Source organism: Podarcis pityusensis (assembly GCF_964106645.2).
Source record: "Podarcis pityusensis genome assembly, chromosome: 14".
Lineage (NCBI taxonomy): Eukaryota > Metazoa > Chordata > Lepidosauria > Squamata > Lacertidae > Podarcis > Podarcis pityusensis.
The window spans coordinates 12,011,143-12,036,714 of NC_138039.1; the positions used below are offsets into that span (position 1 = coordinate 12,011,143).

Consider the following 25,572-nt stretch of genomic DNA (forward strand, 5'->3'; position numbering starts at 1 on the left):
AAAATATTTAAAAGAACGTGGTGTGCTCGATCAGATGCAATTGAGATGAGCAACTGGGGTTGTCAGCCAAAGAGGTCACTGGGCAATTTCCACTCTTTGCTTTCTTACAAGGACTTTCTGGGCCAAATATCACAAAAGCGAGCCGGGCACACGCAAGGACCTGTGGTTTGCTGATGAGCACAATGCACGCTTTCAATAAGAGACTTTGGCCCCGGTCACAGAGATCATGGGGACATATTTAGGAAGCATTTGACTTTCATCAGACACGGTACAACATCAGACGCTCTTTAGAATTCCGGGCTGGTTCAATGCTTTTAAAGGAACTCTTTAAATTTCAAGGTTGGCTGGCACCGACACCAAATATTCAAGGGGTGGGGAACATTTTTAGCCGGAGGGCCACATTCCTTTCTAGGTAACCTACTGGGGGCCACATGACATTGGATGGTGGGGCCAGAGGTAAAAGGGGGTAGAGGAACACATGTTAGATTCCGACGTATTAGGCGACTGGGCGTATAAGACGTCCCCCAACTTTTGCTGTTCAATTTTAGAGTTTTAGAGTTGTAGAGCTTGAGCACCACCAGGGGCAGAGCATGGACCCCTCTGCTGCCTCTGCCGTTGCAGCAACAGCAGCCCGAGGTGAGGCGTTTGGCAGGCGGGTGAGCGGGTGAGCGCTGCGCTCGGAAGGACTTTCCGCGTCCCCTTCTGTGGGGAGGGAGGAGGAGCGATGGCAGAAGGGGCGCCTCTACTCACCGGCTCCCTCTCCTCCTTCCCAACATGTATACCCAGCATATAAGACGGCCCCGACTTTTGGGGTGATTTTCCAGGGATAAAAAGTCGTCTTGTACAACGGAACATACGGTAATTTTACTTTTGTGCAGTTTCCTAGCTTCTGCACACCCTCACGCATGATTCTCCATCATCCAGCCAGGAAAATAAGAACGGGCATCAGAGTTCAGCGACACATTACAGTGGTACCTCGGGTTACATACACTTCAGGTTACAGACTCCACTAGTACTTCGGGTTAAGAACTTTGCTTCAGGATGAGAACAGAAATCGTGCTCCGGCGGCACGGTGGCAGCAGGAGGCCCCATTAGCTAAAGTGGTGCTTCAGGTTAAGAACAGTTTTAGGTTAAGAACGGACCTCCGGAATATATTAAGTTCTTAACCTGAGGTACCACTGTATAGCCAGGCCAAAACACTCAAGAAGTGCCCAGGGGGAGTTCTGAGGGCCAGAGAGAGAGACCTGGAGGGCTGACCTCACACAGACACAGGTCCTGAGGTTCCCTGCCCCTGTTTTAAAGAATGAACCATGCCTTTTGGATGTAAATGGAGACTTCCTACAGTGGAGGCAAAGAGGACATGGTCCCACAAATCTCTGTTTGCCTTCAGCCAGTCCCTGCCAGCCTTCTTACAACCAGCCCTGGCTGTGGGGGATGCCCATGGCTGCCAGCTTCCTCTTCTTTAGTGTCAGTTTTGCTATTGAAGAACTCAGCAGGGAAGAGGCAGGGGACAAAACTGCAGTGAGTTGGGTCTGCCTGTCAGCCTCATAATTTTCCCCAGGATATTTCCTGTATACCCGAGGGAGCGTCTCCACCTTCATCATTCAGCCCGGACACTGAGGTCCAGCGCCGAGGGCCTTCTGGCAGTTCCCTCACTGCGAGAAGTGAGGTTACAGGGAACCAGGCAGAGGGCCTTCTCGGTGGTGGCGCCTGCCTTGTGGAATACCCTCCCAGCAGATATCAAGGCAATAAACAACTATTTTACTTTTAAAAGACAACTGAAGGCGGCCCTGTTTAGGGAAGTTTTTAATGTCTGACGCTGTATTGTTTTTAATATTCGGCTGGAAGCCACCCAGAGTGGCTGGGGAAACCCAGCCAGATGGGTGGAGTATAACTAATAAATTATCATCATCATCATCATCATCATGCTTCTGTAATCACAGGTTCTGTCTTTATCATGGAAAGTCCCACATTAAGAGATCTCTATACTGTACTTTTGTATCTCTAGGGTGCCTCATCCCCCACCCCCACAGAGATTCAACTCCCAATTAAGACCTCTATAAAGTCCCTAACTCTATGGTACTCCATAGTCCCTCCCACCCTGACGCTCACCCAATTGCCATTCTTCCCTTCCCACTCTGCTTCAAGGGTAAGGAAGTGGATGTTGCCATTGCTCCCCTGTGCTGAGTCCCCTTGCTGTAGAAGCCCCCAACAATGTCTCCTGCTGACTCTGTCCTCCTCCTCCAGCCACCCTGTCCCAATTTGCTTTGCCCAAAGGTTGGAAGGTATGACATTAGCTCTAGCGCCATCTACTGTTGGCCTCCTAGCCTTCCACCTTGCTGGTCCCTATGAGCATTGCACTCCCAGAAGCTGAAGAGATCATGGTAGCCTCCTGGTGTTCGTCCTCCTAGCTTTTGTTTGAGTTAAGAACCCACCAAGGAATGCTTCATGCAGCATAGCCCCAGACATATCTATAAAAACAACCTTCCCCTCATCCTTGTGCAGGACTTTATCCAGGGAGGATGAAATTTGATAGAAAATAGCCTTTGGACTCCTTTCAAGGTTGCTACGCTGAAGCAAACCTCTGTATGGTCCTTGGAAGGTTGCTGATCTCTCTGGTTCTTTGTATCTCCCTCTCTCCGACTTTAATGAACACCAATAAAATGTGAGCTTTTATGACCCTTTCAGTCTGGAGTTGTCAGCTTTGCCAATTTGCTGTCTGTAAATCCACAGGAATATCAAAAGTGGCAGCTTTGGTAACACATTGACAATGGTGTCAACACCCTCCATCTTGCACAGAGCTATGAAATGCAATGGAGAGTGATTAGACACATCCAGTGCAGGAATCAATCATTTTAATAAGAGGAGGGCCCTGAATTGTACTTTATCTGCAAGAGTTGCCAGTTGGAGATGGGGCTGGCTCTCTTCCCTGCGAAGGCTCCAACCTGGCAGCTGGAACTGGAGGTGCTGTTTCAGAATCCAGACTACACAGCACAGGTGGCCGCTGATATAGAGAAGCAGAAGTCCAAACAAACCTAATCCGCCATGAATTCACTGCATCACCTTTGGCAAGCCACTTGGATGTAGTCTGCCTTGCAGGGGTATTGTAAATTCTAATTGAAATAAAGATATGCAATTGTTTTAACTGGTGTGGCCACACCTGTTCTCTGGAACTCCCTGCCTATTGATATTAGGCACATGCCTTCATTGCACTGTTTCTGGTGCCTGCTAAAGCCCTTTTTGTTTAGGCAAGCCTTCGCAGATATGCAATTTTGTTACACACATTTGTTTTTAAAATCTGTTGACTTCATCTATATTAACTGTTCTTAATTAAAAAGTTTTATTCTTTTATGTAAACTGCTTAATAATAATAATAATAATAATAATTTATATACTGCCCTATACCCAGGTGTCTCACAGAATAAAATCAGGATATAAAACCACAAAATATATAATAAAAATAAAAACAACAACAACAACCCAATAGCCCTCCCCCCCAACATAAAACACATTTTAAAAGGGCATAGGATGTAAATCAGATCAACCTAAGGCCTGGTTAAAAAGGAACATTTTTGCCTGGAGCCTAAAGGTATGTAATGAAGGCACCAGGCGAACCTCCCTGGGGAGAGCATTCCACAGATGGGGAGCCACTGCAGAGAAGGCCCCGTTCTCGTGATGCCACCCTCCAGACCTCTCGAGGAGGAGGCACATGAAGGAGGACATCATAAGATGATTACAGGGTCTGGGCAGGTTCATATGAATGAATTGGCAGCAGTAGCAGCAGCTAGTAAACAGTGTATAAATATTGCTAAATAAATAAATGGTGCTTGTTATTATTTTAAGGAAATATAATTATAGCCACTGTTGAGGGCTTTTCCTCCATTTGGGTTCTGGGGGATGGGTGGGTACATTTGTGCCCAATCCCACCTTACACTGAATTCTTCAGTTTCTTCATTCATGTGTATGGCAAGCTATCCCTTCCATCCTGTAGGGCATTTAAAGGTAACTTCTTAGTGTGAACCAGGAAGCGACCTATCCAGAACCACTGAAATTTTTATTTCTGTATTGTTTCTCTGTTCTCCTGTTTCATCTACTCTATTCCATTGAATTATTATAGGTCTAGTTTGCTGGACAGGGGCATGCATATTTGTGGTACAATAAGGTAAAAGCACATAAAGCGTTTAAAAATCATATTGTTAGAAAAGCATTGTTTAATGTTTGGATAAGATATAAAGATTTGTTAGAAAAGAAAACCCCAAGATGGTTGTCACCAATGGAAGCGAAGGCACAGAAAAAACTCAATATGGAGGCCAAATGGCCGAAATATTGGGAAATTCTGGAACAAGATGGAGACAGAATAAAATTGCAGAGCTTTGAAAAATTGAAAAGTAAAGTGCGAGATTGGCTCCATTATTACCAAATAATGGAGGCATACAATTTGGACAAAAAAGTTGGTTTCCAGGTGGAAAAATCAAAATTGGAAACAGAACCGCTAGATCCAAAAATCAAGAATTTGTCAAGAATGTATAACTTGCTGTTGAAATGGAACACAGGTGAAATCAGCTATGATTAAATGGGCACAAGATGTTGGACATAATATAATGATGGCCGACTGGGAACAGTTATGGACCACAGGTATGAAATTCACGGCATGTAATGCCCTAAGAGAAAATTTAATGAAAATGATTTATAGGTGGTACATGACACCAGTCAAGCTTGCAAAAATTTACCATTTGCCCGACAATAAATGTTGGAAATGTAATGAGACTGAAAGTACATTCTTTCACCTTTGGTGGACATGCCCAAGGATTAAGACATTCTGGGAGATGAAAAAGGTATTTAAATATACCTTCCTGAAGAAACCAGAGGCCTTTCTCCTGGGCATGGTCGGCCAATTGGTGCCAAAAAAGGATAGAACTTTTTTTATGTATGCAACAACAGCAGCAAGAATACTCATCGCGAAGTATTGGAAGACACAAGATTTACCCACCCGGGAAGAATGGCAGATGAAGTTGATGGACTATATGGAACTGGCGGAAATGACTGGCAGAATCTGAGACCAGGGAGAAGAGTTGGTAGAAGAAGACTGGAATAAGTTTAAAGACTATTTACAGAAATACTGTAAAATTAATGAATGTTAGAAAAATGTTGGAATGAAGTTATATGGCTTTAGTAGAAATGTTATAAGGAATTAAGTATAAATAGATTAATAGAGTATTAAAGGAAAAAATAAGGTTAGAATGTGTTAAGATAATTATAGGATAGAAAACAGAGGAAGATGGAAAGGAATTGCTGAAACAATTAACAGAAGTGGAATACAAAAAGGGAGGTGTGAGGAGGTCGTGGAAATAAGTGAATGAAAGATAAGATATTGAAATTGTTTGATGTATTTTAAACTATTTTTGTTTTGTTTTGTTAGTTTAATGTGTTAGTGTTATGTAGTGTTTTTGTATTGTATTGTATTGTTTTTGTAGTGTTTAAATTGTTGGAAAAGTAATAAATATTATTTTCAAAAAAATAATAATAGTTTGCTGGACAGGATGAGCCATTGGTTTAATCCAGCAGGATCCTCATGTGTCCTTATGGTGTCCTTTTCATTGCACAGCGATGGCAAGTTGTGCTGGTAATGTGATCAGGGCGGTGATATGCAATCACGTTTTCAATACTGTTTGTGCCTGCAAAAGTTTTCGTGGGTAACCACAATTCTTCATTTCCAGTTGGTGCATATCACACAACTTCTTGCTGAAATCCTCCCCCCCTTTTTTATCAAAAATGTTCTGCTTTATTTTTATCCTACTTTTGATGTGTTATAGCCCCATTTCTTCCCCTTCTATTTGCCAGGAGGCCACTGGTCCCATCACCTCCTGGCAAATAGAAGGGGAAGAAATGGAGGCAGTGAGAGATTTTGCTTTCTTGGGCTCCATGATCACTGCAGATGGTGACAGCACTCACAAAATTAAAAGACACCTGCTTCTTAGGAGAAAAACAATGACAAACCTAGACAGCATCTTAAAAAGCAGAGATATCACCTTGCCAACAAAGGCCCGTATAGTTAAAGCTATGGTTTTCCCAGTAGTGATGTATGGAAATGAGAGCTGGACCATAAAGAAGGCTGATCGCCGAAGAATTGATGCTTTTGAATTATAGTGCTGGAGGAGACTCTTGAGAGTCCCATGGACTGCAAGAAGATCAAACCTCTCCATTCTGAAGGAAATCAGCCCTGAGTGCTCACTGGAAGGACAGATCCTGAAGCTGAGACTCCAATACTTTGGCCACCTCATGAGAAGAGAAGACTCCCTGGAAAAGACCCTGATGTTGGGAAAGACTGAGGGCACAAGGAGAAGGGGACGACAGAGGACGAGATGATTGGACAGTGTTCTCAAAGCTACCAGCATGAGTTTGACCAAACTGTGGGAGGCAGTGGAAGACAGGAGTGCCTGGTGTACTCTGGTCCATGGGGTCACAAAGAGTCGGACATGACTAAACGACTAAACAACAACAACAAGCCCCTTTGGCCAGCAACAATGTTGTCACGTGGAGGAAGCATCACAGAACAAACTAAAGCAGAATAAATCCACTGCTTATCCACTATTATCATGCAAAGAACATGTTGCAAGGTACGCTCACAATAAAACACCAGTCTAGAGGGGGCCCCAGGCCCTCCATTATTCCTCTGCAGCCACAGTGTCACCTGCTCAATACCTGATGCCGTATGACATCAGCTGTGGGACATGGAATCATAGAGTTGAAAAGGACCACATGGGTCATCCAGCCCAACCCCTGCTATGCAGAAATCTTTTTGCCCAACGTGGGGCTCGAACACACAGCCCTGAGATTCAGAGTCTCATGCTCTTACTGACTGAACTATTCCTGGAGGCAGGGGTGACAACCTGAATAAAATATTAGAGGAAAACAACAACAACAAACCTATGGTTACGTGAAACATACTCAATAAACACACAAGACATAACCGTCTGTACTTTTGAATAACCACTACTATGCTATAAGATCCACTATCCTGCAATATTACATATGAGCCTGTTCTACTGATGAGGCCTAGGATGGCGAAACAAGGCTAATATTCTGGAAATCCTTGTCTTAGACTCTGTGAAAGGATTCTGTGGAACTGTAACAACCCTTCATGAGGATTATTGGACTCTTTGAACAGATAGGTGGAATAGATACTTGTTCCGCCTGGCCTTTGGCTTGGAATCAACTTGATCCCCTCCCCCTCTTTCCTTTTTCCTTTCTGCTTCTGTGATGGAACTTCTATTTGGGGACTTCCCTGGCTTTTTTATGGCCCACGAAGGACCAGTCTGGATAGTTGGCCTTGGTGAAGATTTGATGTTTTCATCCCCAAAAAGTTTTTGATTTGAGTTTCTACTGAAATGAGGCTGCATTTTAATGTTGTATTTTAATTTTGTTTTTAAGTTGAATTTTAGTCTATTGTTCTTATACCTGGTGTTAGCCACCCTGAGCCCAGTCTTGGCTTGGGAGGGTGGGGTATAAATAAAATTTATTATTATTATTATTATTATTATTATTATTATTATTATTATACATGTATGGACCTTATGCATGAACTGACTAGAGAATGAACTGATCCACTGGGTCTTCTGCTTTTTTTGTTGAACTTTATGAGACTTCTGTTGAAATCTACAATTTGATACAATGAATAGTACAGTGGTACCTCGGGTTACGTACGCTTCAGGTTACATACGCTTCAGGTTACAGACTCCGCAAACCCAGAAATAGTACCTCGGGTTAAGAACTTTGCTTCAGGATGAGAACAGAAATTGCATGATGGCAGCACAGTGGCAGGAGGAGGCCCCATTAACTAAGAACAGTTTCAGATTAAGAACAGACCTCCAGAACGAATTAAGTTCTTAACCTGAGGTACCACTGTATACCTTATTTATTCAAAAGTACAGCCAGTTATGTCTTGTGTGTTTATTGATTATAAAATATTAGAGGGGCAGGTAAGCTGCACCCTACATAATTGATCACATGATACAATGCATGCACACCATTTGAATGGCAATGTCCACCAACTTAGAAGAGCAGCCCCCTCAAATATTTTATGGGGGGGGGGGGACAAAGACCCCTTGAAGCCCCTAGGAGTTGGCTCCATTGCTTGGAGGAGAAAATCCTCATGAACCAAATTAGGATCCTGGTTGGCCTAACCTGACCAGAGGTTCCCCATCCCTGGTCTAACTGAGCTCCTCAAATTTATTGGATGGCTTCCCTAAGGGATGAATCCTCAAAAAATTATTTGAACCTTGCTGTAACCAAAAATGTTGGCCCCATACCTACTCCTGAATTCTCCACTCACCCCACCCATTCCTCAGGATCCAAATAAAACCTAAAAAATAACAAGTTATGTAGGAGATAATACGTGAAATGGTATGCCTGTAAAATGTAATCATGCACAAATTTATAAACATGTGCATTTATTTATTTTAGCTCATTTTTTATATAAAAAAGTCAGTTTTCTGGGCAGAAAACTGAATAATACAACAAATGTTGATGTGATTTCATCTATCAAAGATGGATAAAATTATATCTCTATACTTATACATATGTTAGGCTCATATCCAATCAATGAATGCACAGAAACAAACTGCTTCCTTCCAACACTTTACTGTTTGTTCAACCTGTGGTCTTCCTTTGATTTGCAACATTAATCCCAATCAGTTCCTTCTGTGTCATCCAGAAAAAGCTGGCACATGCAAATTTTGCATAATGTAGCAGATCTAAACATTAAAATGAGGCAGGAATAACATTTGGAATAAGCCAACATTCCTGGAATGTCCTTCACTCCTCCCCTGTCTCTGTTCCATTCACGTGTGCCTTCATTTTGAAAAGTATCTCTATCTACAGTGTTAAAAAGTTCCATCCACTTCACCAGCTGATATCTGTGGGATGTAATCCATTGGAGCAGTCAAATACAACATTCCTTATTTCCCTAGAGTGGACACAGGCGGGGGTGTGTGTGTGTGTGTTATGCCAGTCAGTGTAACTTCCTGTTCCACTGGTCTGGAGCGTCCTCTCCCTGCATGTGATCTGGGAGATCGGCGTGATCCTGGCTGACGCCATAAAAGAGCCGAGTCTAGCAGCCATTTCCTCTCTCTTGATCTCTCTCTTGATCTCCTCTTTTGCTTGCTGCTTTCTCGTGAACTGAAATGTGAGTAAACTTCTTGTTACTTTTAAGGAAATAATCCTGTGTCTTTACGGTGGTACCTCTGGTTGTGAATGGGATCCATTCTGGAGGCCCGTTCGCAACATGAAAAGAACGCAACCAGCAGCGGCGTGTCTGCGCATGCAATTTGCCACTTCTGCACATGCGTGAACAGTCATTTTGTGTGTCTGCGCATGCGCGAGCGGGGAAACCCAGAAAGCCACTTCCGAGCTTGGGAGGAGGTGGGGTTGCGGGCTTCACGCCCACCCCACGTGCGCGGGGGCTGTCCCCAGCCCTGCGAGAACAAGGGAATCCTCGGCCACGTCATCCACCCAGCCAGCCAATCGGCTGGCTGAGGGAGGAGGCGTGGTCTCCCCTATTTAGGGCCGGCGCGGCCGAGGCTCCCTCCTCTTTTCGCTGGACTCCCCCTACTGGTTGTTAACCCTTGCCGGTCTTCATGCAATTGGGCTGAAGCCGGCTAGTCGGTAGGACCAATGCCTAAGCCAATACCGCTCATTCCTGCAATCAATAAAGTTGTGGCCTAATTCGCCCATTTAACCTTAATTCTTGATGTCCTGTGTCTTTATTTCTCCCGGAGGGGAGGCGGGAACTCGCCACGCAAGTAACCCTTTCCAGTACTTCCGGGTTGCCACGGGATGTAACCTGAAAGAACGTAACATGAAGCGGACGTAACATGAGGTATGACTATTCTTTTAAGAGGGATAAAAGGGGACATCAGGAATAATCCATCTGGACAAGCCATCTTAGATTACTTAACTAAAGAGATTCAAACGAATCTGCAAACTAGCTTCCTGCTATATTGAGGGGAATATGCTCTGCTACATCACTCACTAGCGTGAGTGAAGGAAGGATAATACTTATTTAACATATCCTTTCCTACTATCCTTAACATTCCCACAATATCTGCACTACATATTACATGTGTGGCTTACAGCCTCATCAGGGGATTTTTTAAAAAAAACATTTTAAAACCTAGACGCAGGAGCTCTCTCCCCTCCCCCTTTGTTCCATTTATGAGTCACCTAATAAAAAAATATCCTCTAGGCAACTTTCACAGTGAAATCAACAGATTTAAAACGTACCATACAACAACTCAATAAAGCCATAAATCAATCAAACCAACCCAGCAATAGTGCAACAATAAAACCGAGGCATAAAAATCCAATATAGACAGACACAAATCAAGACCCTGGCAACCGATTGAACAAAACTCAGCTCAGCTACAAAAGGTAATGCTGGTCAAATTGCTACTATTCAGCAAATGATGAAGTGAAATAATATCAGGGATGTTAAAAGATGTTAGAGATGTTAAAAGATCTTAAGAGGCCTTTGAGATTTTTCCTTCTTCCAGATATTTGTTGAGTGCTAAAAGGAAATCAAGGAAGGTGCCTGACAAGCCTTTTTAATCAGAATATTGCATGGACAAGGGGCTATTCTCCCACAAAGTAGGGGGAATTTGGGGATTCAGAACACAACGAGCACCCAGATGGGTTGAAGGCTAAAGGTTTAGATATTTGATAAAACATTGCAATTATGCTCACATCCCTGTTGTTGCTGGGAACCCCATCAGCCACAGAAGCGAGAAGGAATTTTTGGGGATGTCCTTGACTGCCCTTTGGGGCTCCCACACTTTTTACCTAATCTTTTTACCTGGACTTCCTCTGCAGGCTCTGGCAGATGAGACCAACTGCGTGCTCAATGGTCAGTAATGTGGTTTCTGCTAGTGCTGTAGAATGAACTGAGGAACAGATGGGGCTTGGCAACCTGGGAAGGTAGCCCATCAAGGAGAAGGGGAACTCTGGTCCTAAATCTCTGCTGCCTTGTGGGATATCTTTGGGGGAAGAAAAGGCTAAGGAGCAAAGCCTACACAAATCCAGAGTGTTGTCCCTAAGTCAGTTGGATGGTGCTGTATATGCCCCCTTCAGGCAACTCCAGCAGCCAAGCTGGTGCCAAATGTATTGCTCTGCTTTCCTTTGGACCACACCAGCATGGCCAAGAAGAGGGTATTGCCATCTTGGCAGGACCTCCATACACATTGCCCAGGCTTACACTTGGGGAGCAGTGGTGGAGGAACCCTCTCCAGCACCCAGGGCAGGATGCCAAGGGACGGGGCAAACCCCCCGGCAGCGCACACGCAGTATCCATATGGACTGCGCATGCGCGGCATCTTGTACAGACTGCACATGCGTGGCAGCCCGTACGGTCGCTGTGTGAGACGCGGCCTGTATGGATGATGCATGAGCGGCAACCTGCGCGGTGCCCATACTGACTGGGCGCGCACCCTCGGCCGCTCTACAGCTGGGGGGAGGCAGCGGGCCATCTTGAGGAAATGGCCTCAGGCGGTACGATCCACAGGGACAGCAGATCCCGATATATAGTCATACCTCAGGTTAAATACGCTTCGAGTTGACCGCGTTCGAGTTGCGCTCTTCGACAACCTGGAAGTAACGGAGCGCATTACTTCCGGGTTTTGCCTCTTGCGCAGACGCTCAAAATGACGTCACACGCATGCGCAGAAGCGGCGAAAAGCGACGTGTGTGTGTGCAGACGTGCCGTCGCTAGTTACGTTTACCTCTAGATGTGAACGGGGCTCCGGAACGGATCCCATTCGTATCTAGAGGTACCACTGTAGATCTTTATTCCCACCTTGTTCCTGATGTAGGTCATCATTCACCCCTTCTTCCCTAGCAGGGGGGAGTAGGGAGTGGGTGCCATTTTGGGGTTTACCTCAGATGCCAAAGTGTCTTGGACTGGCCTGTTTCCTGTTTATAATAATAGTGCTTGCCCTTTCCTGATGTTGAGAATTGAACCTAAGATTGGAAGACAGAAACAAAGATAAGCCGGAATCAACATTCCTGCATGCTTGCTCCACACCAGGGGTCAGCAAACTTTTTCATAAGGGGGCCGGTCCACTGTCCCTCAGACCTTGTGGGGGCCGGACTATATTTTGAAAAAATAAATAAATGAACGAATTCCTATGCCCCACAAATAACCCAGAGATGCATTTTAAATAAAAGCACACATTCTATTCGTGTAAAAACATGCTGATTCCCGGACCATCCATGGGTCGGATTGAGAAGGCGATTGGACCGGATCCGGCCCCCGGGCCTTAGTTTGCCTACCCATGCTCCTCCCCCAGCAGCTGGTCCACACTGCTGAGGGTGGGTCCCCTAAAAGAAGAGAGAGAGGGAAAAGCTTGCTTTAATAGCCAGCTACCTCACCTCCTCTGATGTGGAGAACCAAACTTAAAACTGGAAAGATCTGAAATGGAGAACAACCAAAACTGACAGGTTAGTGCATCCCTGTTCCACATCCTTCCCCAGCAATAACCAAAACGCCCCCAACTTTGCAATCTGAAAATAGGTTGGTAAGGGGGAAGGTACAAATTTAGGCTCCAAACTAGTTCCCTCTGCAAATTGGCAGTGTGGATCAGCAGCTGTTTGAAAGCTGCGACTGCAGATTCCCTGTCATTTTATATTAGCTGAGGATCTGGCCCAGAAGACACGAACACAATTTGAGGGAAACTGCAGAGACTTCCCCCCACCCTGTTGTGTGAATTTTTTCCCATTCACTTAACATTAGCAGCAGCTGCTCTGTGAACTACTTTCATGAGACTCTCCTCAGAGTCTCTGCTTTTCAAGCCGTTACAGCCTTTTGAGCTGAAAGTGTCCTTTCGTCAGCCAGGCAGAAAGATATATTTAAAAATCACTAGTCTGTTTGCTAATTACCTCAGGGAGCAGAAGAAAAGTGAAGCTTTTATAGTGTAATCAGCAGAAAAGTTTAGCGTTCTCATGGAATTTTGCTGACACTGGAAGATCTCTCTTCTCCCCCCGTAACACACACACACAAAAACACCCCTTCAACCAACAGTATTTTTCAATGCAGATTCCCTGAATTCCTAAATAATGCAATGCACACACGCACACATGATTTCTCAGGCCCGAATTTCTACATTGTCATATGTTCCTTGGTATAAAAGGAAGACCCTTGTCCCTATGAACCTCACGGAAGGGCTGTAGCTCAGAGACAGGGCAGATACATTGCATGCAGAAGGTCTCTGGCTCGATCTCCAGCGTCTCCAGATTGGGGTAGGAAAGACTATAAAATGCTGAATTTCCACCAATCGGAGTAGACAATACTGAGCTAGATGGAGCAGTGATCTGAGTGGGTATAAAGCATCTTCATTATATAGGAAGCTGCATTGGAGGTCCCTCTCCAGGTGCCCTTGTCTTCAGGGTTCAGGTGGGGATGATTGGTGAAAGAGCCTTTTCAGTGGTGGCACCCTGACTACATAATGTCAAAATGTCACCTCTACTTTTTATCCTATATGCACTTACCTGTGCATAGGTCTCATTGAACTGAGTTGACATGTATAGGGTAGCTGAGTAAATAAAGAAAGCAATAATAATAATAATAATAATAATAATAATAATAATAATAATATCAAATGCTTTTTAGGGGAAATATTGTCTCTTCCTTTTCTGAATTTGCTCTCTTTGTTTCTGTTTTTAAATGCTCTCAAATAAATAAGTCTTTCAGCCATTTTCTGCCTCGTTTTGACTTGCAAAATTTGGCCTGCAAAATGGTTGGGTTTTTTTGCTTTAAAGGCTCTTATGCACAAGAAAGTTAAAAGTACAGGGAGATGTTTTGATCAGGTTGTTTTGCACATGGGGGTGTTGTGCACAGGAAGGTCAAAAGTTCATCCTAACAACCTGGCAATTAAGGGGCACAAACCTAACATGGAGTATACTCTCCTTCTGATGGGCTAAAGCGTAGGGAGGTGTGCCAAGACTGTATAGAAGTCAAACTGGAAAATAGGGTACTTAAAATTCAGAGAGCTGGAAAGCAACAAAAGGAGAAGGAACCAGGAAAGAACCATGAATGGACAGCTGGAGGATGCAAATGGATAAATATTGGCTCGATTAGGGGAACAGTCTATAAGTGGTATAGTTGGATGCAGTTATCACTGTTCTCCCCCCCCCCAAAAAAACCACGTTTCCTCTTAACAACTCAAATGGTAAAATTTGCTTTGCTTCCCCCCTCTAAAACCATTTTCTCAAAAATGGTTTAACTTGTTACCTTCCAACATGTGTAAGTAAAAGCATCTCTACCCCCATCATTCTGCCCGGACACTGAGGTCCAGCACCAAGGGCCTTCTGGCGGTTCCCTCACTGTGAGAAGCCAGGTTGCAGGGAACCAGGCAGAGGGCCTTCTCGGTAGTGGTGCCTGCCCTGTGGAACACCCTCCTGTCATATGTCAAGGAAATAAACAACTATCTGACTTTTAGAAGACGTCTGAAGGCAGCCCTGTTTAGGGAATTTTAATATTTGATGCATTACTGTATTTTAATATTTTGTTGGAAGACGCCCAGAGTAGCTGGAGAAGCCCAGCCAGATGGGTGGGGTATAAATAATAAATTATTATTAATTATTATTATTATTATTATTATTATTATTATTATTATTGAAAAGGAGAAGAAAAATGGTTTGATGCTTTGTTATTTACCCCATGCTGAAGTGCCATACCACTCAACCCATCATTGGGAGTAGATTGGGTCACATTTGTAGAAGGTTAAAGTGCTGTTTCGCTGAAGCAGCCGGGGGGGGGAGATATCCACTAGGTGGCAGCAGGGAAGTTAAGGAGAAGAAGGCATTGTTTGCTTGCTTCCCTTCCCTTGGATAGTGCAGGCTACAGCCTGTGCTGTCACCATCCTTTTAGAATGCTATAAAAACATAATTTTAAAAACATGCCACTTGGTGTAACTCAAAGGAAAGCTCTCCTTAAAAGATTTTTGTTTGCAAACTTTAGTACAGTGGTACCTCAGATTACAGATGCTTCAGGTTACAGGCACTTCAGGTTACTGACTCTACTAACCCAGAAATAGTACCTCGGGTTAAGAACTTTGCTTCAGGATGAGAACAGAAATCGCGCAGCGGCAGCGGGAGGCCCCATTAGCTAAAGTGGTACTTCAAGTTAAGTAAAGTTTCAGGTTAAGAACAGACCTCCAGAACAAATTAAGTACGTAACCAGAGGTACCACTGTACTGAACACTCCCCAAATAATTTCTGCATGTGCAAATGTGTGTGTGTGTGTGTGTGTGAGAGAGAGAGAGAGAGAGAGAGAGAGAGAGAGAGAGAGGGAGAGATCTTCAGTGTCAGCATTTGACTTCTGATGATTCAATGACTGGAGTTAACGTTTTACAATATGTGACATATCGAGAGTCAATATTTGGTGGCATCCCCGCACTGCCACCTGAAATGTTGCAATCCATATGTTTAAATAGAGGATGCTAAAAATGATTCATGAGTTAGCCCTTCAAAAATGCATTAGGCGGCCTTAGGCAAACAACTCCCTTTTAGACTCAGTTACCCCATCTGAAATAAGGGGATACTAATTGTATTTCTGGGTTGCAGTGTTGTTGTATGGACAAGATATGCAAAGTTATTAAACACCCCCAAATGCTATATACATTCTACTGAATTTAGTATTATTATTAGGAGGAGGGAAGGTTCACTCTTGAAGGTAATACGTGCGGGGTTCCATTGTGCAAGCAATATCATGGGCAGGCTTAAAGTAGGAACTGGATTTGAGCCATATTTTTATGAAGCATTGGCTGCAACCCATGAAGCCAGAATACTTAGATTTATCTACCATAGTGCTGAATAAATTATCTCATTCATAGATAAGTTTGCTGGCTCAAATCCATGTGCTTCGCTCTTCCTGTGTATTGGTTTGTTAAAGAGGCCTTTTGAGTATGACCATGATCTGGAGAACATTAATAGATCGTGACTTGCTCCATAGGACTCCTAATTTTTTTTCAGAAACTGAGAAGGAAAGAAGACTGGTACTCATCCCCTAAATACATTAACTTGGCGGCCAGAACCATGGATTTCAATGTGTCTTCTTTTCAAGCATGTATGGTTAGGACTGCTTTTTTAAGAGCATAAGATGACCCTGCTGGGTAAGACCAATAGCCTATTTTCTCCAGCATCTCCTGTTCTCACAGTGGTAAACCAGGTGTCTTTTGGGAACCTGCAAGCAGGACATGAGTGCAACATCCCTCTCCCATCCTGTGGTTTTCCAGCAACTGGTATTCAGAGACATAATGCATCTGAAAGTGAAGGTAGAATATAGCCGTTGCAGCCAGTAGATGTTTATAGCCTTGTCCTCAGTTTGTCTAATCCTCTTTTAATGCCATCTGCAATACAAGGACTGTCTCAGCCCATATGGACCAACCTGGACCCTGCAATCATAATCTGAGGCCCTTCTTCATTTCCCTATGCTATGAATGGTCCAGAGGGTGGCAACACAAGAATGGGCCTTTTCTGTGGTGGCTCCCTGTTTGTGGAATGCTCTCCCCAGGGAGGCTCACTGGGCACCTTCATTATACACCCCTAGGCACCAGGCTAAAATGTTCCTCTTCAACTAGGCTTTTGGCTGATTAAACCATCTGTGGCCTTTTAAACTGTGGGATGGGTATTGTTTTTGTTTGTTATTATGGTATGTGCTTTTGTTATGTTCTTATATGTGTCAGAAGCCTCCCAGAGTGGTTGGGGCAACCCAGACAGATGGGTGGGGTATAAATAACAATATTATTATTATTATTATTATTATTATTATTATTATTATTATTATTATTATCTGTAAACTGCCCTGTGATCCTGAAATGTATAAAATTTAACAACAACAACAATGCATGTCAATGCATGTGGGTGTGTCCGCTGTTAGCATCATTGTTTAATGCAGAGTTGGGCCTAAGGGAAGAGGGAGATGGAACCCCCTCCACACACTTCTCTCTTCATCTAAAATGTGATTGTTAATTAGTTCCAAGCCACTGCTTCAGAAGCTCCCAACCCTCTCTGTTCATCTTGAACATGGCTTAGTGCTTATTCATTTCTTAATAAAGTTTTGCTCTTAAATGATTCATGATGCTGCTCATCAGTATGATTGCACCTTACAGGAACTTGGCATAGTCTTGTGGACCTTTGCTCTATCCAGCTTGTCATTCCAGATGGCTGCGAGCTCTCCCAGCAGATGAGATACTCTGGTCACGGTTGCAGAAATCCATGTATTTACTGATCTGTGCTGTCACCAGCCTGTGTGCATTTCTCGAGCGCCCTTCAGGAGCTTAAATGCTGAGCGACTCCAGACAAAATAAATAAATATATGAAGCAGACTTATACCAAGTCAGGGAACCCGGACCAAGGACGGTCTCTCCTGACTAACAACGGTTCCCCAACACATAAGAACATAAGCATTGCTGGATCAGGCCAGTGACCCATCTTGCATCCTGATATCACAGTGGCCAACCAGGTGCCAGTAGGAAGCATAACAACATTCTCCCCTCCTGCTGTTTTCAGCAGCATATTTGACTTTCCCCAGCCACTCTGGGCAGCTTCCAACAGAGATTAAAAATACAGTCAAACCTCTTCTTACATCTGCCTCCACTCACGTCCATTTTGCCCAACCCAGAAGTAACCGACGGGTTTGCCACCGTTCACGCATGTGCAGGAGTGGCAATCGCCGTTCGTGCATGCACTGAAGTGGCAATCACTGTTCTCACATGTGCAGAAGCAGGTAATCACCACCCACACCTGCACACAACAGCGCCTCTCCCAGCGACCCGTTTCGGCTTCCAGGCAGGCCTCCGGAACATATTGTGGTCTTGAGTAGAGGTTCCACTGTACATTAAAACATCAGTCATTTAAAACTTCCCTAAACAGGGCTTCCTTCAGATGTCTTCTAAATGTCAGGTAGTTGTTTATCTCTTTGACAACTGATGGGAGAGCGTTGAACATGGTGGGCACCACTACCGAGAAGGCCCTCTGCCTGGTTCTCTGTAACTTGGCTTCTCACAGTGAGGGAACCACCAGAAGGCCCTCGGCACTGGATCTCAGTGTCCGGGCTGAACGATGGTTCTCTGCTCCCCCATGTGATCTTGCTAGGGCATGCCCATAAATTACACATCGTAAGCTAGAGTCCTGTTTAACGAACATCTTTGAATTATCAACACAAAAGTTTCTTCATCAGAGTCTATCATCTGAGGCATCACCTTTCTGTTAAACTTTCATAAAGCCACAGTCTTGTCAGAATAGCATCAACACCCACATTTCCAGTAGCTCAGATAAATGCGCACAACTCTAAACATGCCTGAAATAGTAACTAACACATATTTGTACAGCAGAAGGCTGAAGATCATCATCGTCTTGTCAATCACTGCTTGATAGACCAAACCTTCAGCTCACTCGTAAATAATACGACCATTAGCTTCCCATATGTTTCCACATTAACACTCAAATTCGAAATGACAAGTAAATGCCAGGAGCCAACTTCAAGTCATATACACCTACCAAGAGAGGACAAGGTGATGCAGGAGGGAGGTGCTTGTTAGAATTCCTGCTCCGTGATTGCAGTCATGGGTGGGATTGTTGTCTATCAGATGATGGTATATGTTTTGACTCCATAGAGTGGGAAGTGTTGGAGACAGGATGTTTGTGTTACTGTGTTCCATGAAGTGGGACTATTGCCCTTTGTTCATTCTCTTTGCTGTCTGATGCTAGAGAGAGAGGGAGCCATGTTGCAGTGCTCCATGTGTGTTTATATGTAAATAAAGTAGATTAGCCAAAATGCTGAGTTGCTGAGATCTGTTACACGAGATGCGCAAACTCTGCAGATCCCTAAGTGTGCCGATGTCTGTTTGAAGCTCCCAAATGACTGACCAGGAGGGAGAGAACATACCAGTCGGGCATGTGTCTCTGCCAGGGTCCTACTCGTGTGTAGGATGAGGTCCTGACACTGCTATCATTGGTGATGATGCTCAGCCGTTCCTCATAAGGCTTGGTTTCCAAACCCTTAATCATCTTGGTCCCCTCCTCTGAACACATTCCAGCTTGTCAATAACCTTCTTAAATTAAATCCTTCACAGCATTGCCAAACATGTCCATGGCAAAACAAGCAATGAGCCAAATCTTGGGGGGGGGGGGAGGAGATTACAGCTTTGAATTAACTTGCTCATTTTCGTTTCTGCCCATAAAATTAAAGACACTGTTCAGAATTTCTTGTCAGCTGCTGCTGTGGCATTGCCAATTCCCAAACGACACCTTCTGGAACTGGGAACTGGGCAGGTTCAGTGGTTTGCTAAATCTGATAGCAGAAGGCTGAGCTGCTCCTCAACAGGGCTGATAACCCACAAACTACAACGTGTAGCATATCATTACCTTCTCCTGCAATTATTTTAAAAACAAACTTTTAGAGCTTTAGCATGCACTCTAAACAAAAAGAAATGTTAAAAAGTAGGAACAATGGCCCGTCGAATTCAGCATCTTGTTCTCACAGTGGCCAACAAGATGCCTGTGGGAAATTTGTAAGCAGGATTTATGCACAAGAGCACTCTTCCCTCCTGTGGTTTCCAGCAACTCTGCACTGGGTAAAAAAGTATTTCTTTTGTCTGTCCTGAACCTTCCAATGTTTGGCTTCAGTCTAGTCTTATGAGACCTCAGGCCTTTGATTGTCTGCTCTCCAAAATGTGGAGCAGAGGGAACCATGAACTAAGACCTGGCAGTGGTCAGGACCAAAGTGCAAGTCAGATGCAAAGCAGAAAGTCAGGACCTAAGAATGGCCACCCCTTCAGTAGCACATAAAAACTCAGAATACCTTGTTGCCCAAGTAAAGTTCTGGTGGACCAGGAAACCCATTTTTATGGTGCTTTTTGCCCATAGCCAGCTGTGGGGTGGGGTGGGACAGAGTCAGATTGGAAGGCATTTTGTTCACTGTGCAATTCAGTGGCCAACTATACAGGGCAGCCACTCATGAATACTGCAAATCTTGACAAACCTGACACAGGGATTCTGTGGTCCAGATGGCAGACCTACTCCCCCACTGATGGCCTCCCCCTGGCTGAATAATCTGTGTGTCAGGGCTAGGATGAGATGATGATGATGATGAAGAAGAAAACAACAACAACAATTTATACCCCACCCATCCGGCTGGGTTTCCCCAGCAGCTCTGGGTGGCTTCCAACAAAATATTAAAAATACAATAAATCATCAGACATTAAAAACTTCCCTAAACAGGGCTGCCTTCAGATGCCTTCTAAAAGTCAGATAGTTCAGGCATCCCCAACCTTTGGCCCTCCAGATGTTTTGGCCTACAACTCCCATGATCCCTAGCTAACAGGACCAGTGGTAAGGGATGATGGGAATTGTAGTCCAAAACATCTGGAGGACCAAAGGTTGGGGATGCCTGAGATAATTGTTTCTTTCCTTGACATCTGATGGGAGGGCATTCCACAGGGCAGGCGCCACCACCAAGAAGGCCCTCTGCCTGGTTCCCTGTAACTTCGCTTCTTGCAGTGAGGGAACCACCAGAAGGCCCTTGGCGCTGGACCTCAGTGTCCCGGCTGAACGATGGGGGTGGAGACGCTCCTTCAGATCACCAGTGGCAAACTTAGCACCTTGCTGGCTACTATTGGAAACAGAAATACTGGATGAGAAGATGATCTCTGTCTGATCCATCAAGGCAGGTCTCACTTGCTCTCAGAGAGGTTGCTTCTTGACCCTCAGCATACTCATGCCTTGAGGGATGTGCCTTTCCGTTTGCAAGGACAGTGACAGTGATTAAATGCACGGCTGCTCACGTTCTCAAGGGTACCCAACACCTCAGTGGGAGGATGGAAGTGTTTCCATGGTACACGTGCAGATCGTTTAACTCCACAGGAGTTGGTGAAAATGAACAGTGACCTTGATGGAACGTCTGCCATGCATTTGGGTTGAACATGAGCACACAGCCAAATTAGCATGCTTCCTCGCTCCTTTTTGTGTGCCTGAGCTGGCCTGTCACTTGGGCACTTTCCCAGGGTGCTTGAAGTGTCGATTAAGGCAGCCAACCATAAATCACCACAGCACATGTCAATAAAGCTGCTAGAGAACCACCAGGGATGGAGGAATCATATCCACTTATCACTTTAATCATGATGCCGGAGTCTATTAAAAAAAATCTATTCAGATCTCTGAACCAGTACTGGATGCTTAACTGCTCTTCAGATATTTGCTGCTGTTATTTATATGTGAGCAGTCTCCAGGCACACAGTGGAAATGAAAATAAGGCTTATGGGCTTTCTTTCCAGTTGAGCACACTGGCCAGGCACAGAGATGGTCAGATCTGAAGTTCTTTGGGTCGTTCTTAAATCATTTTTGTATCATTTCTTTGTTTTAGTATTTTAAAATCGGGTGCCTGTTCTGCTCAAAGGCACTTGTTCTTTGTGATTCAGGGGCAATGTGCATGCTTTTGGGTGAAGTTTTGCAAGGTTGATTAGCTACACAGCAAATGTTAGACATAAAGTGCACATATATAATCACTAAGGCAAACTGCTAAGCAGTTCAAGCACTATCAGAGTGTGACCCTTCGCAGACTGATTCATTATTACATTTTCTCTGCTGTCAGAGGTTCTATCCAGATTGGGACCTTCATCTGAGGTAAGATCTGCCTCTGTCTTTGGTCTCACTAATATTCCAGTCTCCCACATGTATATGATTTGAATGTGCAGCTATGCAGACACCCATGTCCCTGTGGTCAGCCAGAAGAGAGGCCAATGGCATCATCTCAGGTACAGTGGTACCTCTGGTTGCGACCGGGATCCATTCCGGAGGCCCGTTCAGAACATGAAAAGAGCGCAAGCCGCGTCTGCGCATGCACTGGTTGCGATTCGCTGCTTCTGCGCATGCACGTGATGTCATTTTGCGCTTCTGCGCATGCATGAGCCACGAAACCCTAAAGTAACCCTTTCCGGTACTTCCAGGTCACTGTGGGACGTAACCTGAAAGAATGTAACATGAAGCGGACGTAACATGAGGTATGACTATATATTAAAGGGCTGTCAAAGCTGCCCTCTCCTGTATCAGCATCTGTCTCTGTCACTATCGCTTGTCTCTGTCATTCCCAACCTCAGTCTGCCCTCAGCCAGCCCCAAATTTCATGCCTTCATACTTGCAACCAAAATAGGTGGTGGCCCTCCCTGCCAGCCACTGCCTCCTCCTCCTCCTGAGTTGCCCACCCTTCACCCTAAGTTCCCAGGGTGCATTACAACATCAAAACACGAAATCACAAAAATGACGTTGTTCCTAAAAATCGAATCTCAAATGTCAAAAGCCAGGGTAGAGGTTCCTCTTCAGTGTTTGCTAGAAGCTGTACAATGAAGGTGCCAGGCGCACCTCTGTGAGGAGGGCGTTCCACAGTTTAGGTGCCACAAAAAAGAATGTCTTCTTCTTGGCTCAAGCGTGCCAACTCTATGGGGCCAACGTGTCTTTGCCCCTCACTCATAATCTATTGGGAGAGGGCCAGGCGCCCTCAATGTTGAAGGGACGGAGTAGGCCAACTGCAGAGCCATTGGTCATTGAAGCCATGTCACACTGGACTCCATGCTCAGCCTCCTCCCAGCAATGTGATGCTGCCCACACGATGTGTCACACACATGTCACACATGCGCAATGTGCACCGGGCGCATGATATCACTCACGTGCAATGCATACCCCCAATGCATACCCCCTCAATCTCAGGTGCAAGTCTGCGCCTCTGGCTGGACTGCCTCTTCCCCTGAACCTCTGAGGGTAGAGGAACTATGCAGAGGGTCCCCCTGGGCTGATCTTAGCACCCAAGAGTATCTGTAGAAAAGGAGGAAGTCTTTCAGATATTTGGGATATTTCAGTCATTTAAGGCTTTAAGAACACTAATGTGAGCACCTCGAATTGTGCCCAGAAATGCACTGACAACTAGTGCAGCTGTTTTACAATGGAGTTACATGAGATCTAAGTGGAACCCCAGCCAGAAATCTGGCTGCTGCATTTTTTTGATCAATTGAAGCTTCCAAGTCATCTTTAAGGGCAGCCCTACATAGAGCGCATTGCAGTAATCCAGTCTGGAAGTTACCAGAGCATGGAGTACATGGACCAAATCATATCTGTCCAGTGGCGTAGCGTGGGTTGTCAGCACCCGGGGCAAGGCAAGTAATTTGCGCCCCCTAACCCGTGGATTTTGCGCCCCCTAACCCGTGGAGCGCGGCCCCCCAGATGTTGCGCCCGGTGTGGCCGGCCCAGCCTGCACCCCCCACGCTACGCCACTGTAGCACAGAACACCATCCCTAATCCTGCAACTGCAAAAAGTTCTGCAACACAGCACAACAGACCGTGCAAAAGGATCGTTGTTGATGCTTTTATTAAAAAAATGTAAACAACAGCCATCTTTATTTACACTATGAGCTAACTGTCTGAGATGGGTAAAACCAATCCCAAAGGGCCCTTACAAACAGTAGATTATGCTACATTTTCCTTGTTTAAATCCACAATGTTTTGGTTTTTTTAAATGCACTCTACCTCCCCACCCTTATACCCTTTCCACCCAAGACGTACACCTGATGCCTTTGTCACACATTACATGCACCCAACCCCTTCCCTGTAGTCAGCTAGATTTCCCTCGCAATAAACGTGGGTGGGTAGGTACCGGAGAAGGGAAACCTGAAAAGAGGAAGTGGCTGCTTTCCTGCATTCTGCCTCAGGGTCTTACTGCCCACCCTGCTCTGTTTCGTTGCTGTGTTTGCTCAAACGGAACAAAGAGCAGGGAAAGCCCCTCCCCTCCAGGCAGAGAGAGAGAGAGAGAGAGAGAGAGAGAGAGAGAGGCGCCCTCCACGAGTTGTCGAGCTTGGGCAACGGCTGCGCCGCCGACGGCGAGGCGCTAAGGCGCCGGCTCCCCAGGCTGCAGCGCTTGGCCAGGCGCTGTGCTTGCATGCCTGGCCGCGCCCAGCTCGCCTCAGCGCAGCGGAAAACAGAAGCAGTGGCGGAGACGATGACCCCCCACCCCAACCAAGCCTCGATTGCTTGTCCCTTCCCTCTGGACTCGCGCCCCCCCAGGTGTTGCGCCCGGTGCGGCTGGCACCCCTGGCACCCCCACGCTACGCCACTGTATCTGTCCAAAAGGGGTCATAGTTGGTGAAGCAGCTATAGCTGGAAAGGGGCACTCCTAGCCTCCGAGGCCACCTGACCATGTTGAATCCAGTCTCAATGCTGCCCTTGTAGACTCAGCAGGGAGGATGGGGATGGGGACAAAAAAATTAGTTGGCTCTCCCTGTCACTGGCACTGGCTCTGCCTACTGCTGGGCTCCATGCCTTCTGTCCTACCAGTCCCAATTTGCACCAGCCACCTCCACCCACAGCTTATCTGCACCTGTGTTGCCTGTTTGCCCAGTAGCACACAGATAAAGCTACAGCAAGTACAGAAATGTAGTGACTCCTTATATGACCATCTCGCTCCCTACCCTCCAGAAATCCTGTTGCAATTTATATAAACAAACAAACAAAAAGAACCAACCCTGATGGCATTATTCCCTGATATTAAATGATGAATACTGAAAGGGGGGGGGGGGTCTTCTAATCCAATAACTACTTTAGTTCCCTGGATGACTGATGATATAAATGACCTGTGATGATCATGTGCAGGCTTGTTCTAGGAGCACAGTGTAATTTCCATCATTTTCTGAGGATACATCATCCATCAACATTAAAAGTTATTGTCCGGATCAAAGCTTCTTACAAAAGGTCCTCAGTGGGAAGGCGGGGGAGAGGCCTTTGAAATAAGCCTGCTTTGGCTCACAGGAAGTTCTCCAACTGGATTTCTACTTATTCTGTTCCCAAAATATTGTCTGGGTTGAGGAAGCAGGGGCAACTCAACATCCTGAGAGGTAGGTTAGGAAGAAGTAATAGGCTATCTATTTATTTAAAAGAGTTCTTGCCCACCCTTCTCCATAGGTAAAGGTAAAGGCAAAGGACCCCTGGACAGTTAGGTCCAGTCAGAGGTGACTATAGGGTTGCAGCACTCATCTCACATTTCAGGCTGAGGGAGCTGGCGTTTGTCCACAGACAGCTTTCCAGGACATGTGGCCAGCATGACTAAACCGCTTCTGGTGCACAGAGGACCATGACAAGGCCCAGAGTGCATGGAAACACCGTTTACCTTCTTGTATTTATTTACTTGCACTGGAGTGCTTTCAAACTTCTAGGTTGGCAGAGCATTGGGAGCTCACCCCATCATATGAATTTGAACCGCTAACCTTACAATTGGCAAGCCCAAGAGGCTCAGTGGTTTAGACCACAGTGCCACCTGCGTTACAACCATTCAGTAAGATAGCATTGAAATCCAATAAGACAATGCAAAACTAGAGAGAGGAAGAGATATCAATAGAGGTGGTCCCACAAAAAGTTCTCACCTTGTGTTTCCAAGAGTGCTGGAGATATCTAGAGGGCCTTCTCTGCCCATTTTATCTCCCTGAAAGGGTCTGTATAATATACGGTACTAAGAAGTAGGTACTCAGTTTTTATAATTTAAAA

The 25,572-nt window shown here is 45.2% G+C and overlaps 1 long non-coding RNA gene across 1 annotated transcript in view; it reads right to left on the reverse strand.

Moving 5' to 3' along the window:
• Nucleotides 1-6,002: 6,002 nt before the first annotated feature.
• Nucleotides 6,003-25,572, reverse strand: part of LOC308463153 — a 316,619-nt gene continuing 297,049 nt past the window's right edge. The window contains exon 3 of the long non-coding RNA XR_013979493.1: nucleotides 6,003-6,195. This is a non-coding gene — a long non-coding RNA (uncharacterized lncRNA). The remainder of the gene's footprint in view (nucleotides 6,196-25,572) is intronic.